The sequence below is a fragment of the Triturus cristatus genome, chromosome 2_1 (assembly GCF_964204655.1).
Source record: "Triturus cristatus chromosome 2_1, aTriCri1.1, whole genome shotgun sequence".
NCBI classification, from domain to species: Eukaryota; Metazoa; Chordata; class Amphibia; order Caudata; family Salamandridae; genus Triturus; species Triturus cristatus.
In genome coordinates, this window is record NC_140581.1 from 89,317,301 (window position 1) to 89,329,763 (window position 12,463).

At 49.3% G+C, this 12,463-nt stretch overlaps 1 protein-coding gene across 4 annotated transcripts in view; it reads right to left on the reverse strand.

The window, feature by feature from the left end:
• Positions 1-12,463, reverse strand: part of UNC13B (unc-13 homolog B) — a 2,660,654-nt gene that overhangs the window by 1,962,701 nt on the left and 685,490 nt on the right. The gene's annotated exons all lie outside the window — the stretch shown is intronic.

Consider the following 12,463-nt stretch of genomic DNA (forward strand, 5'->3'; position numbering starts at 1 on the left):
GTGTGTTTGAGGAATAGATGGTTGTGCAGGAATCTTTTTTTTTTGTTTCTCTGCCAAGGTACACTTTCCATGTAAGAATAACCCACCAACTGTAGATATTGTCGAAAACCTTTGGGAGTTCATGGTGATGTCTCTCTAGTGATTTGAAAAATATTTTTTATCCCCATTGTCCTGTAAACCTCAAATTGTCTGCCACATTTTCTTTGCAGTATTATTCCTAAATTCTCACGCTGTAGTAACAATAGGTAATCTGGTTATGCAAGGGGGGTTACTTTTGTTTTTTGCCCAGGGCTCGGCGGCCATCTAGGGAAACCTACCAAACCCAGGCATTTTTGAAAACTAGACACCCGGCGGCTTCCAGGGAGGTATGGCTTGCGTGGATCCCCCAACGTTTCCTTACCCAGAATCCCCTGCAAACCTCAATTTTTGCCCAAAAAATCACTTTTTTCACACATTTTGGGGTGGGAAAGTAGTGGCATCACCGGGCTCACACAAATTTACCACCACCCAGCGTTCCCCCAGGTCTCCCGGTAAAAATGGTGCCTCACTTGTGTGGGAGGCCCAAGTACCCGCGGCAGGCAAGGGCCCCAAAGGTAGTGAGGCCACCTCAAGATGGCCTATCGCCAAACCACCTGGTTTTGCAAGGGGGGTCACTTTGGTTTTTGGCCCGGTGCGCGGCGGCCATCTAGGGAAACCTACCAAACCCAGGCATTTTTGAAAACTAGACACCCGGCGGCTTCCAGGGAGGTATGGCTTGCGTGGATCCCCCAACGTTTCCTTACCCAGAATCCCCTGCAAACCTCAATTTTTGCTCAAAAAATCACTTTTTTCACACATTTTGGGGTGGGAAAGTAGTGGCATCACCGGGCTCACACAAATTTACCACCACCCAGCGTTCCCCCAGGTCTCCCGGTAAAAATGGTGCCTCACTTGTGTGGGAGGCCCAAGTACCCGCGGCAGGCAAGGGCCCCAAAGGTAGTGAGGCCACCTCAAGATGGCCTATCGCCAAACCACCTGGTTTTGCAAGGGGGGTCACTTTGGTTTTTGGCCCGGTGCGCGGCGGCCATCTAGGGAAACCTACCAAACCCAGGCATTTTTGAAAACTAGACACCCGGCGGCTTCCAGGGAGGTATGGCTTGCGTGGATCCCCCAACGTTTCCTTACCCAGAATCCCCTGCAAACCTCAATTTTTGCTCAAAAAATCACTTTTTTCACACATTTTGGGGTGGGAAAGTAGTGGCATCACCGGGCTCACACAAATTTACCACCACCCAGCGTTCCCCCAGGTCTCCCGGTAAAAATGGTGCCTCACTTGTGTGGGAGGCCCAAGTACCCGCGGCAGGCAAGGGCCCCAAACGTAGTGAGGCCACCTCAAGATGGCCTATCGCCAAACCACCTGGTTTTGCAAGGGGGGTCACTTTGGTTTTTGGCCCGGTGCGCGGCGGCCATCTAGGGAAACCTACCAAACCCAGGCATTTTTGAAAACTAGACACCCGGCGGCTTCCAGGGAGGTATGGCTTGCGTGGATCCCCCAACGTTTCCTTACCCAGAATCCCCTGCAAACCTCAATTTTTGCTCAAAAAATCACTTTTTTCACACATTTTGGGGTGGGAAAGTAGTGGCATCACCGGGCTCACACAAATTTACCACCACCCAGCGTTCCCCCAGGTCTCCCGGTAAAAATGGTGCCTCACTTGTGTGGGAGGCCCAAGTACCCGCGGCAGGCAAGGGCCCCAAACGTAGTGAGGCCACCTCAAGATGGCCTATCGCCAAACCACCTGGTTTTGCAAGGGGGGTCACTTTGGTTTTTGGCCCGGTGCGCGGCGGCCATCTAGGGAAACCTACCAAACCCAGGCATTTTTGAAAACTAGACACCCGGCGGCTTCCAGGGAGGTATGGCTTGCGTGGATCCCCCAACGTTTCCTTACCCAGAATCCCCTGCAAACCTCAATTTTTGCTCAAAAAATCACTTTTTTCACACATTTTGGGGTGGGAAAGTAGTGGCATCACCGGGCTCACACAAATTTACCACCACCCAGCGTTCCCCCAGGTCTCCCGGTAAAAATGGTGCCTCACTTGTGTGGGAGGCCCAAGTACCCGCGGCAGGCAAGGGCCCCAAACGTAGTGAGGCCACCTCAAGATGGCCTATCGCCAAACCACCTGGTTTTGCAAGGGGGGTCACTTTGGTTTTTGGCCCGGTGCGCGGCGGCCATCTAGGGAAACCTACCAAACCCAGGCATTTTTGAAAACTAGACACCCGGCGGCTTCCAGGGAGGTATGGCTTGCGTGGATCCCCCAACGTTTCCTTACCCAGAATCCCCTGCAAACCTCAATTTTTGCTCAAAAAATCACTTTTTTCACACATTTTGGGGTGGGAAAGTAGTGGCATCACCGGGCTCACACAAATTTACCACCACCCAGCGTTCCCCCAGGTCTCCCGGTAAAAATGGTGCCTCACTTGTGTGGGAGGCCCAAGTACCCGCGGCAGGCAAGGGCCCCAAACGTAGTGAGGCCACCTCAAGATGGCCTATCGCCAAACCACCTGGTTTTGCAAGGGGGGTCACTTTGGTTTTTGGCCCGGTGCGCGGCGGCCATCTAGGGAAACCTACCAAACCCAGGCATTTTTGAAAACTAGACACCCGGCGGCTTCCAGGGAGGTATGGCTTGCGTGGATCCCCCAACGTTTCCTTACCCAGAATCCCCTGCAAACCTCAATTTTTGCTCAAAAAATCACTTTTTTCACACATTTTGGGGTGGGAAAGTAGTGGCATCACCGGGCTCACACAAATTTACCACCACCCAGCGTTCCCCCAGGTCTCCCGGTAAAAATGGTGCCTCACTTGTGTGGGAGGCCCAAGTACCCGCGGCAGGCAAGGGCCCCAAACGTAGTGAGGCAACATCAACATTGCCTATCCCAAAGGTCGCCTCACTACGTTTGGGGCCCTTGCCTGCCGCGGGTACTTGGGCCTCCCACACAAGTGAGGCACCATTTTTACCGGGAGACCTGGGGGAACGCTGGGTGGTGGTAAATTTGTGTGAGCCCGGTGATGCCACTACTTTCCCACCCCAAAATGTGTGAAAAAAGTGATTTTTTGAGCAAAAATTGAGGTTTGCAGGGGATTCTGGGTAAGGAAACGTTGGGGGATCCACGCAAGCCATACCTCCCTGGAAGCCGCCGGGTGTCTAGTTTTCAAAAATGCCTGGGTTTGGTAGGTTTCCCTAGATGGCCGCCGCGCACCGGGCCAAAAACCAAAGTGACCCCCCTTGCAAAACCAGGTGGTTTGGCGATAGGCCATCTTGAGGTGGCCTCACTACGTTTGGGGCCCTTGCCTGCCGCGGGTACTTGGGCCTCCCACACAAGTGAGGCACCATTTTTACCGGGAGACCTGGGGGAACGCTGGGTGGTGGTAAATTTGTGTGAGCCCGGTGATGCCACTACTTTCCCACCCCAAAATGTGTGAAAAAAGTGATTTTTTGAGCAAAAATTGAGGTTTGCAGGGGATTCTGGGTAAGGAAACGTTGGGGGATCCACGCAAGCCATACCTCCCTGGAAGCCGCCGGGTGTCTAGTTTTCAAAAATGCCTGGGTTTGGTAGGTTTCCCTAGATGGCCGCCGCGCACCGGGCCAAAAACCAAAGTGACCCCCCTTGCAAAACCAGGTGGTTTGGCGATAGGCCATCTTGAGGTGGCCTCACTACGTTTGGGGCCCTTGCCTGCCGCGGGTACTTGGGCCTCCCACACAAGTGAGGCACCATTTTTACCGGGAGACCTGGGGGAACGCTGGGTGGTGGTAAATTTGTGTGAGCCCGGTGATGCCACTACTTTCCCACCCCAAAATGTGTGAAAAAAGTGATTTTTTGAGCAAAAATTGAGGTTTGCAGGGGATTCTGGGTAAGGAAACGTTGGGGGATCCACGCAAGCCATACCTCCCTGGAAGCCGCCGGGTGTCTAGTTTTCAAAAATGCCTGGGTTTGGTAGGTTTCCCTAGATGGCCGCCGCGCACCGGGCCAAAAACCAAAGTGACCCCCCTTGCAAAACCAGGTGGTTTGGCGATAGGCCATCTTGAGGTCGCCTCACTACGTTTGGGGCCCTTGCCTGCCGCGGGTACTTGGGCCTCCCACACAAGTGAGGCACCATTTTTACCGGGAGACCTGGGGGAACGCTGGGTGGTGGTAAATTTGTGTGAGCCCGGTGATGCCACTACTTTCCCACCCCAAAATGTGTGAAAAAAGTGATTTTTTGGGCAAAAATTGAGGTTTGCAGGGGATTCTGGGTAAGGAAACGTTGGGGGATCCACGCAAGCCATACCTCCCTGGAAGCCGCCGGGTGTCTAGTTTTCAAAAATGCCTGGGTTTGGTAGGTTTCCCTAGATGGCCGCCGCGCACCGGGCCAAAAACCAAAGTGACCCCCCTTGCAAAACCAGGTGGTTTGGCGATAGGCCATCTTGAGGTCGCCTCACTACGTTTGGGGCCCTTGCCTGCCGCGGGTACTTGGGCCTCCCACACAAGTGAGGCACCATTTTTACCGGGAGACCTGGGGGAACGCTGGGTGGTGGTAAATTTGTGTGAGCCCGGTGATGCCACTACTTTCCCACCCCAAAATGTGTGAAAAAAGTGATTTTTTGAGCAAAAATTGAGGTTTGCAGGGGATTCTGGGTAAGGAAACGTTGGGGGATCCACGCAAGCCATACCTCCCTGGAAGCCGCCGGGTGTCTAGTTTTCAAAAATGCCTGGGTTTGGTAGGTTTCCCTAGATGGCCGCCGCACACCGGGCCAAAAACCAAAGTGACCCCCCTTGCAAAACCAGGTGGTTTGGCGATAGGCCATCTTGAGGTGGCCTCACTACGTTTGGGGCCCTTGCCTGCCGCGGGTACTTGGGCCTCCCACACAAGTGAGGCACCATTTTTACCGGGAGACCTGGGGGAACGCTGGGTGGTGGTAAATTTGTGTGAGCCCGGTGATGCCACTACTTTCCCACCCCAAAATGTGTGAAAAAAGTGATTTTTTGAGCAAAAATTGAGGTTTGCAGGGGATTCTGGGTAAGGAAACGTTGGGGGATCCACGCAAGCCATACCTCCCTGGAAGCCGCCGGGTGTCTAGTTTTCAAAAATGCCTGGGTTTGGTAGGTTTCCCTAGATGGCCGCCGCGCACCGGGCCAAAAACCAAAGTGACCCCCCTTGCAAAACCAGGTGGTTTGGCGATAGGCCATCTTGAGGTGGCCTCACTACCTTTGGGGCCCTTGCCTGCCGCGGGTACTTGGGCCTCCCACACAAGTGAGGCACCATTTTTACCGGGAGACCTGGGGGAACGCTGGGTGGTGGTAAATTTGTGTGAGCCCGGTGATGCCACTACTTTCCCACCCCAAAATGTGTTAAAAAAGTGATTTTTTGAGCAAAAATTGAGGTTTGCAGGGGATTCTGGGTAAGGAAACGTTGGGGGATCCACGCAAGCCATACCTCCCTGGAAACCGCCGGGTGTCTAGTTTTCAGAAATGTATAGGTTTGGTAGGTTTCCCTAGGTGCCGGCAGGGCTAGGGTACAAAATCTACAGCTAGTCACTTTGCCAAAAAAAGGGTCATTTTTCACTCCAAAACCACGTTGCGTTTTGCGCCGTTTCCTGTCGCGGGCACTAGGCCGACCCGCACAAGTGAGGTACCATTTTTCTCGTAGGACTTTGGGGAACGCGGGGTGGGTGGAAATTTGTGGATCCACGCAGATTCCAGAACTTTCCATCACAGAAATGTGGGGAAAATGTGTTTTTTTTGTCAATTTTTTACGTTTGCAAGGGATTCTGGGTAACAGACCATGGTGGGAGGCAGTCAAGTCACCCCATCCTGGATACCCCTGGGTGTCTAGTTTTCAGAAATGTATAGGTTTGCTAGGTTTCCCTAGGTGCCGGCAGGGCTAGGGTACAAAATCTACAGCTAGTCACTTTGCCAAAAAAAAGGGTCATTTTTCACTCCAAAACCACGTTGCGTTTTGCGCCGTTTCCTGTCGCGGGCACTAGGCCGACCCGCACAAGTGAGGTACCATTTTTCTCGTAGGACTTTGGGGAACGCGGGGTGGGTGGAAATTTGTGGATCCACGCAGATTCCAGAACTTTCCATCACAGAAATGTGGGGAAAATGTGTTTTTTTTGTCAATTTTTTACGTTTGCAAGGGATTCTGGGTAACAGACCATGGTGGGAGGCAGTCAAGTCACCCCATCCTGGATTCCCCTGGGTGTCTAGTTTTCAGAAATGTATAGGTTTGCTAGGTTTCCCTAGGTGCCGGCAGGGCTAGGGTACAAAATCTACAGCTAGTCACTTTGCCAAAAAAAGGGTCATTTTTCACTCCAAAACCACGTTGCGTTTTGCGCCGTTTCCTGTCGCGGGCACTAGGCCGACCCGCACAAGTGAGGTACCATTTTTCTCGTAGGACTTTGGGGAACGCGGGGTGGGTGGAAATTTGTGGATCCACGCAGATTCCAGAACTTTCCATCACAGAAATGTGGGGAAAATGTGTTTTTTTTGTCAATTTTTTACATTTGCAAGGGATTCTGGGTAACAGACCATGGTGGGAGGCAGTCAAGTCACCCCATCCTGGATTCCCCTGGGTGTCTAGTTTTCAGAAATGTATAGGTTTGCTAGGTTTCCCTAGGTGCCGGCAGGGCTAGGGTACAAAATCTACAGCTAGTCACTTTGCCAAAAAAAGGGTCATTTTTCACTCCAAAACCACGTTGCGTTTTGCGCCGTTTCCTGTCGCGGGCACTAGGCCGACCCGCACAAGTGAGGTACCATTTTTCTCGTAGGACTTTGGGGAACGCGGGGTGGGTGGAAATTTGTGGATCCACGCAGATTCCAGAACTTTCCATCACAGAAATGTGGGGAAAATGTGTTTTTTTTGTCAATTTTTTACGTTTGCAAGGGATTCTGGGTAACAGACCATGGTGGGAGGCAGTCAAGTCACCCCATCCTGGATTCCCCTGGGTGTCTAGTTTTCAGAAATGTATAGGTTTGCTAGGTTTCCCTAGGTGCCGGCAGGGCTAGGGTACAAAATCTACAGCTAGTCACTTTGCCAAAAAAAGGGTCATTTTTCACTCCAAAACCATGTTGCGTTTTGCGCCGTTTCCTGTCGCGGGCACTAGGCCGACCCGCACAAGTGAGGTACCATTTTTCTCGTAGGACTTTGGGGAACGCGGGGTGGGTGGAAATTTGTGGATCCACGCAGATTCCAGAACTTTCCATCACAGAAATGTGGGGAAAATGTGTTTTTTTTGTCAATTTTTTATGTTTGCAAGGGATTCTGGGTAACAGACCATGGTGGGAGGCAGTCAAGTCACCCCATCCTGGATTCCCCTGGGTGTCTAGTTTTCAGAAATGTATAGGTTTGCTAGGTTTCCCTAGGTGCCGGCAGGGCTAGGGTACAAAATCTACAGCTAGTCACTTTGCCAAAAAAAGGGTCATTTTTCACTCCAAAACCATGTTGCGTTTTGCGCCGTTTCCTGTCGCGGGCACTAGGCCGACCCGCACAAGTGAGGTACCATTTTTCTCGTAGGACTTTGGGGAACGCGGGGTGGGTGGAAATTTGTGGATCCACGCAGATTCCAGAACTTTCCATCACAGAAATGTGGGGAAAATGTGTTTTTTTTGTCAATTTTTTACGTTTGCAAGGGATTCTGGGTAACAGACCATGGTGGGAGGCAGTCAAGTCACCCCATCCTGGATTCCCCTGGGTGTCTAGTTTTCAGAAATGTATAGGTTTGCTAGGTTTCCCTAGGTGCCGGCAGGGCTAGGGTACAAAATCTACAGCTAGTCACTTTGCCAAAAAAAGGGTCATTTTTCACTCCAAAACCACGTTGCGTTTTGCGCCGTTTCCTGTCGCGGGCACTAGGCCGACCCGCACAAGTGAGGTACCATTTTTCTCGTAGGACTTTGGGGAACGCGGGGTGGGTGGAAATTTGTGGATCCACGCAGATTCCAGAACTTTCCATCACAGAAATGTGGGGAAAATGTGTTTTTTTTGTCAATTTTTTACGTTTGCAAGGGATTCTGGGTAACAGACCATGGTGGGAGGCAGTCAAGTCACCCCATCCTGGATTCCCCTGGGTGTCTAGTTTTCAGAAATGTATAGGTTTGCTAGGTTTCCCTAGGTGCCGGCAGGGCTAGGGTACAAAATCTACAGCTAGTCACTTTGCCAAAAAAAGGGTCATTTTTCACTCCAAAACCACGTTGCGTTTTGCGCCGTTTCCTGTCGCGGGCACTAGGCCGACCCGCACAAGTGAGGTACCATTTTTCTCGTAGGACTTTGGGGAACGCGGGGTGGGTGGAAATTTGTGGATCCACGCAGATTCCAGAACTTTCCATCACAGAAATGTGGGGAAAATGTGTTTTTTTTGTCAATTTTTTACGTTTGCAAGGGATTCTGGGTAACAGACCATGGTGGGAGGCAGTCAAGTCACCCCATCCTGGATTCCCCTGGGTGTCTAGTTTTCAGAAATGTATAGGTTTGCTAGGTTTCCCTAGGTGCCGGCAGGGCTAGGGTACAAAATCTACAGCTAGTCACTTTGCCAAAAAAAGGGTCATTTTTCACTCCAAAACCACGTTGCGTTTTGCGCCGTTTCCTGTCGCGGGCACTAGGCCGACCCGCACAAGTGAGGTACCATTTTTCTCGTAGGACTTTGGGGAACGCGGGGTGGGTGGAAATTTGTGGATCCACGCAGATTCCAGAACTTTCCATCACAGAAATGTGGGGAAAATGTGTTTTTTTTGTCAATTTTTTACGTTTGCAAGGGATTCTGGGTAACAGACCATGGTGGGAGGCAGTCAAGTCACCCCATCCTGGATTCCCCTGGGTGTCTAGTTTTCAGAAATGTATAGGTTTGCTAGGTTTCCCTAGGTGCCGGCAGGGCTAGGGTACAAAATCTACAGCTAGTCACTTTGCCAAAAAAAGGGTCATTTTTCACTCCAAAACCATGTTGCGTTTTGCGCCGTTTCCTGTCGCGGGCACTAGGCCGACCCGCACAAGTGAGGTACCATTTTTCTCGTAGGACTTTGGGGAACGCGGGGTGGGTGGAAATTTGTGGATCCACACAGATTCCAGAACTTTCCATCACAGAAATGTGGGGAAAATGTGTTTTTTTTGTCAATTTTTTACGTTTGCAAGGGATTCTGGGTAACAGACCATGGTGGGAGGCAGTCAAGTCACCCCATCCTGGATTCCCCTGGGTGTCTAGTTTTCAGAAATGTATAGGTTTGCTAGGTTTCCCTAGGTGCCGGCAGGGCTAGGGTACAAAATCTACAGCTAGTCACTTTGCCAAAAAAAGGGTCATTTTTCACTCCAAAACCATGTTGCGTTTTGCGCCGTTTCCTGTCGCGGGCACTAGGCCGACCCGCACAAGTGAGGTACCATTTTTCTCGTAGGACTTTGGGGAACGCGGGGTGGGTGGAAATTTGTGGATCCACGCAGATTCCAGAACTTTCCATCACAGAAATGTGGGGAAAATGTGTTTTTTTTGTCAATTTTTTACGTTTGCAAGGGATTCTGGGTAACAGACCATGGTGGGAGGCAGTCAAGTCACCCCATCCTGGATTCCCCTGGGTGTCTAGTTTTCAGAAATGTATAGGTTTGCTAGGTTTCCCTAGGTGCCGGCAGGGCTAGGGTACAAAATCTACAGCTAGTCACTTTGCCAAAAAAAGGGTCATTTTTCACTCCAAAACCACGTTGCGTTTTGCGCCGTTTCCTGTCGCGGGCACTAGGCCGACCCGCACAAGTGAGGTACCATTTTTCTCGTAGGACTTTGGGGAACGCGGGGTGGGTGGAAATTTGTGGATCCACGCAGATTCCAGAACTTTGCATCACAGAAATGTGGGGAAAATGTGGTTTTTTTTTCAATTTTTTACGTTTGCAAGGGATTCTGGGTAACAGACCATGGTGGGAGGCAGTCAAGTCACCCCATCCTGGATTCCCCTGGGTGTCTAGTTTTCAGAAATGTATAGGTTTGCTAGGTTTCCCTAGGTGCCGGCAGGGCTAGGGTACAAAATCTACAGCTAGTCACTTTGCCAAAAAAAGGGTCATTTTTCACTCCAAAACCACGTTGCGTTTTGCGCCGTTTCCTGTCGCGGGCACTAGGCCGACCCGCACAAGTGAGGTACCATTTTTCTCGTAGGACTTTGGGGAACGCGGGGTGGGTGGAAATTTGTGGATCCACGCAGATTCCAGAACTTTGCATCACAGAAATGTGGGGAAAATGTGGTTTTTTTTTCAATTTTTTACGTTTGCAAGGGATTCTGGGTAACAGACCATGGTGGGAGGCAGTCAAGTCACCCCATCCTGGATTCCCCTGGGTGTCTAGTTTTCAGAAATGTATAGGTTTGCTAGGTTTCCCTAGGTGCCGGCAGGGCTAGGGTACAAAATCTACAGCTAGTCACTTTGCCAAAAAAAGGGTCATTTTTCACTCCAAAACCACGTTGCGTTTTGCGCCGTTTCCTGTCGCGGGCACTAGGCCGACCCGCACAAGTGAGGTACCATTTTTCTCGTAGGACTTTGGGGAACGCGGGGTGGGTGGAAATTTGTGGATCCACGCAGATTCCAGAACTTTGCATCACAGAAATGTGGGGAAAATGTGGTTTTTTTTTCAATTTTTTACGTTTGCAAGGGATTCTGGGTAACAGACCATGGTGGGAGGCAGTCAAGTCACCCCATCCTGGATTCCCCTGGGTGTCTAGTTTTCAAAAATGTATAGGTTTGCTAGGTTTCCCTAGGTGCCGGCAGGGCTAGGGTTCAAAAACTACAGCTAGACTCTTTGCAAAAAAAGTGTAAATTTTCAGTGTGAAAATGTGGTGTGTTCACCTTAGGTTTTGAGCCACTTCCTGTCGTGGGCACTATGCCTACCCACACAAGTGAGGTACCATTTTTCTCGGGAGACTTAGGGTAGTTCAAATTTGTAAAGCTACTGTTATTACCTGTTGATTTTTGATGCATTTCTCCCTTCCAAATGAAAGACATTGTGTAAAAAAAAAGTCATTTTGAAAAATGACCAATAATTGTCATGCAAATATGAGTATTCCCAATTTCGAAAATGTGCAAATATGCACTGTTTCTGAACTCTGTAATTTGTTCCCATTTCAGAAATACATAGGTGACTTTCATACCGATTTTTCCAAGTATACATTTTCCCACAATAATTGCTATATACCCGGACCAAAAAAAAAAAACATTACAAAATGCTGCTCATTTTTCTACTCTGGGTTCGTTGGGCTCTTGATGAACCTACAAGTCCTATATGTCCACACAACCAGGAAGGTCTACCGGATGTAACGGTACATTGCTTTCAAAGAGATGTCATAATTCGAAGAAGTTACAGGTAAAAACGTTGACTCAAGAGGCTGCTTTTTTCAACAAATTTTTAATTTCTCATATATTTGCCTGTAAATTTCTATAAAGAAACCTTGATGGATCTACGCAAATGACCCCTTGCTGAATTCAGAATTTTGTCTACTTTTCAAAAATGTATAGCTTTCCAGGATCCATTATTGTTTTGTTACCCTTTTCTACCGTTAACTGGAAGGAGGTTGAAAGCACAAAAAATAGCAAAAATAGGGTATGTCCCAGAAAAATGCCAAAACTGTGTAAAAAATGTTGGTTTTCTAACAAAAGTCTGTCATTCCCTAAAAGCTGGAGAAATTGTGATTTCAGCCCCACAAACCCTTTTTTGATACCATTTGCAGAGAAAAACCCAGAAGCTTTCATTTGCAGCCCGTTTTTCACATTTTTCACAAAAAAAAAAAAAATTGCTGTATTTTGACTAATTTCTGTGACCCCTCTAGGAGAATCCACAAACCCTGGGTACCTTTAGAATCCCCAAGATGTTGGAAGAAAAGGACGCAAATTTGGCGTGGATACCTAATGTGGTCAAAAAGTTACAGGGGCCTAAGCGCGCACTACCTCAAATAGCCCAAAAAGGGCTTAGCACAGGAGGGGAAAAGGCCTAGCAGCGAAGGGGTTAAATTTCTCCCAAAACAGAAAATAATAAACACAACTTCAACAAAAGGAATTCCATTTCTATTATTCATTTCTTAATTTACCATATACATCCCCTCTCAAACTCTAAACTCACCTTTAAAATTAGTTAGCTGTGAAAGAAATGTGGCACTCAAACAGCAGATTATCAGAGCCAGGATCTCTGTTCTTTACACCTCTCTCCTCTCAGCAGAACCAGATAATGGCAAAGTTTCCCTCTCTTTTTCCACACATATACATGTAAGTTTCAAATCTCAGTGCTTCCCCCTTTTTTTCAAATGTAATCACACATTTCTATTGGTTGAAAACCAACCCTTTTCCAAAAGTACCCTTCCCCCAACTTGACTTCTGCCTAGTACCCTTCCCCCAACTTGACTTCTGCCTGCTACCATAGCAACAGCTCATGGAACACTGCTGTGTGGAGTTAGGTCAGAAGTTCACCAAACCATGTTTCAATTCCACAGAGC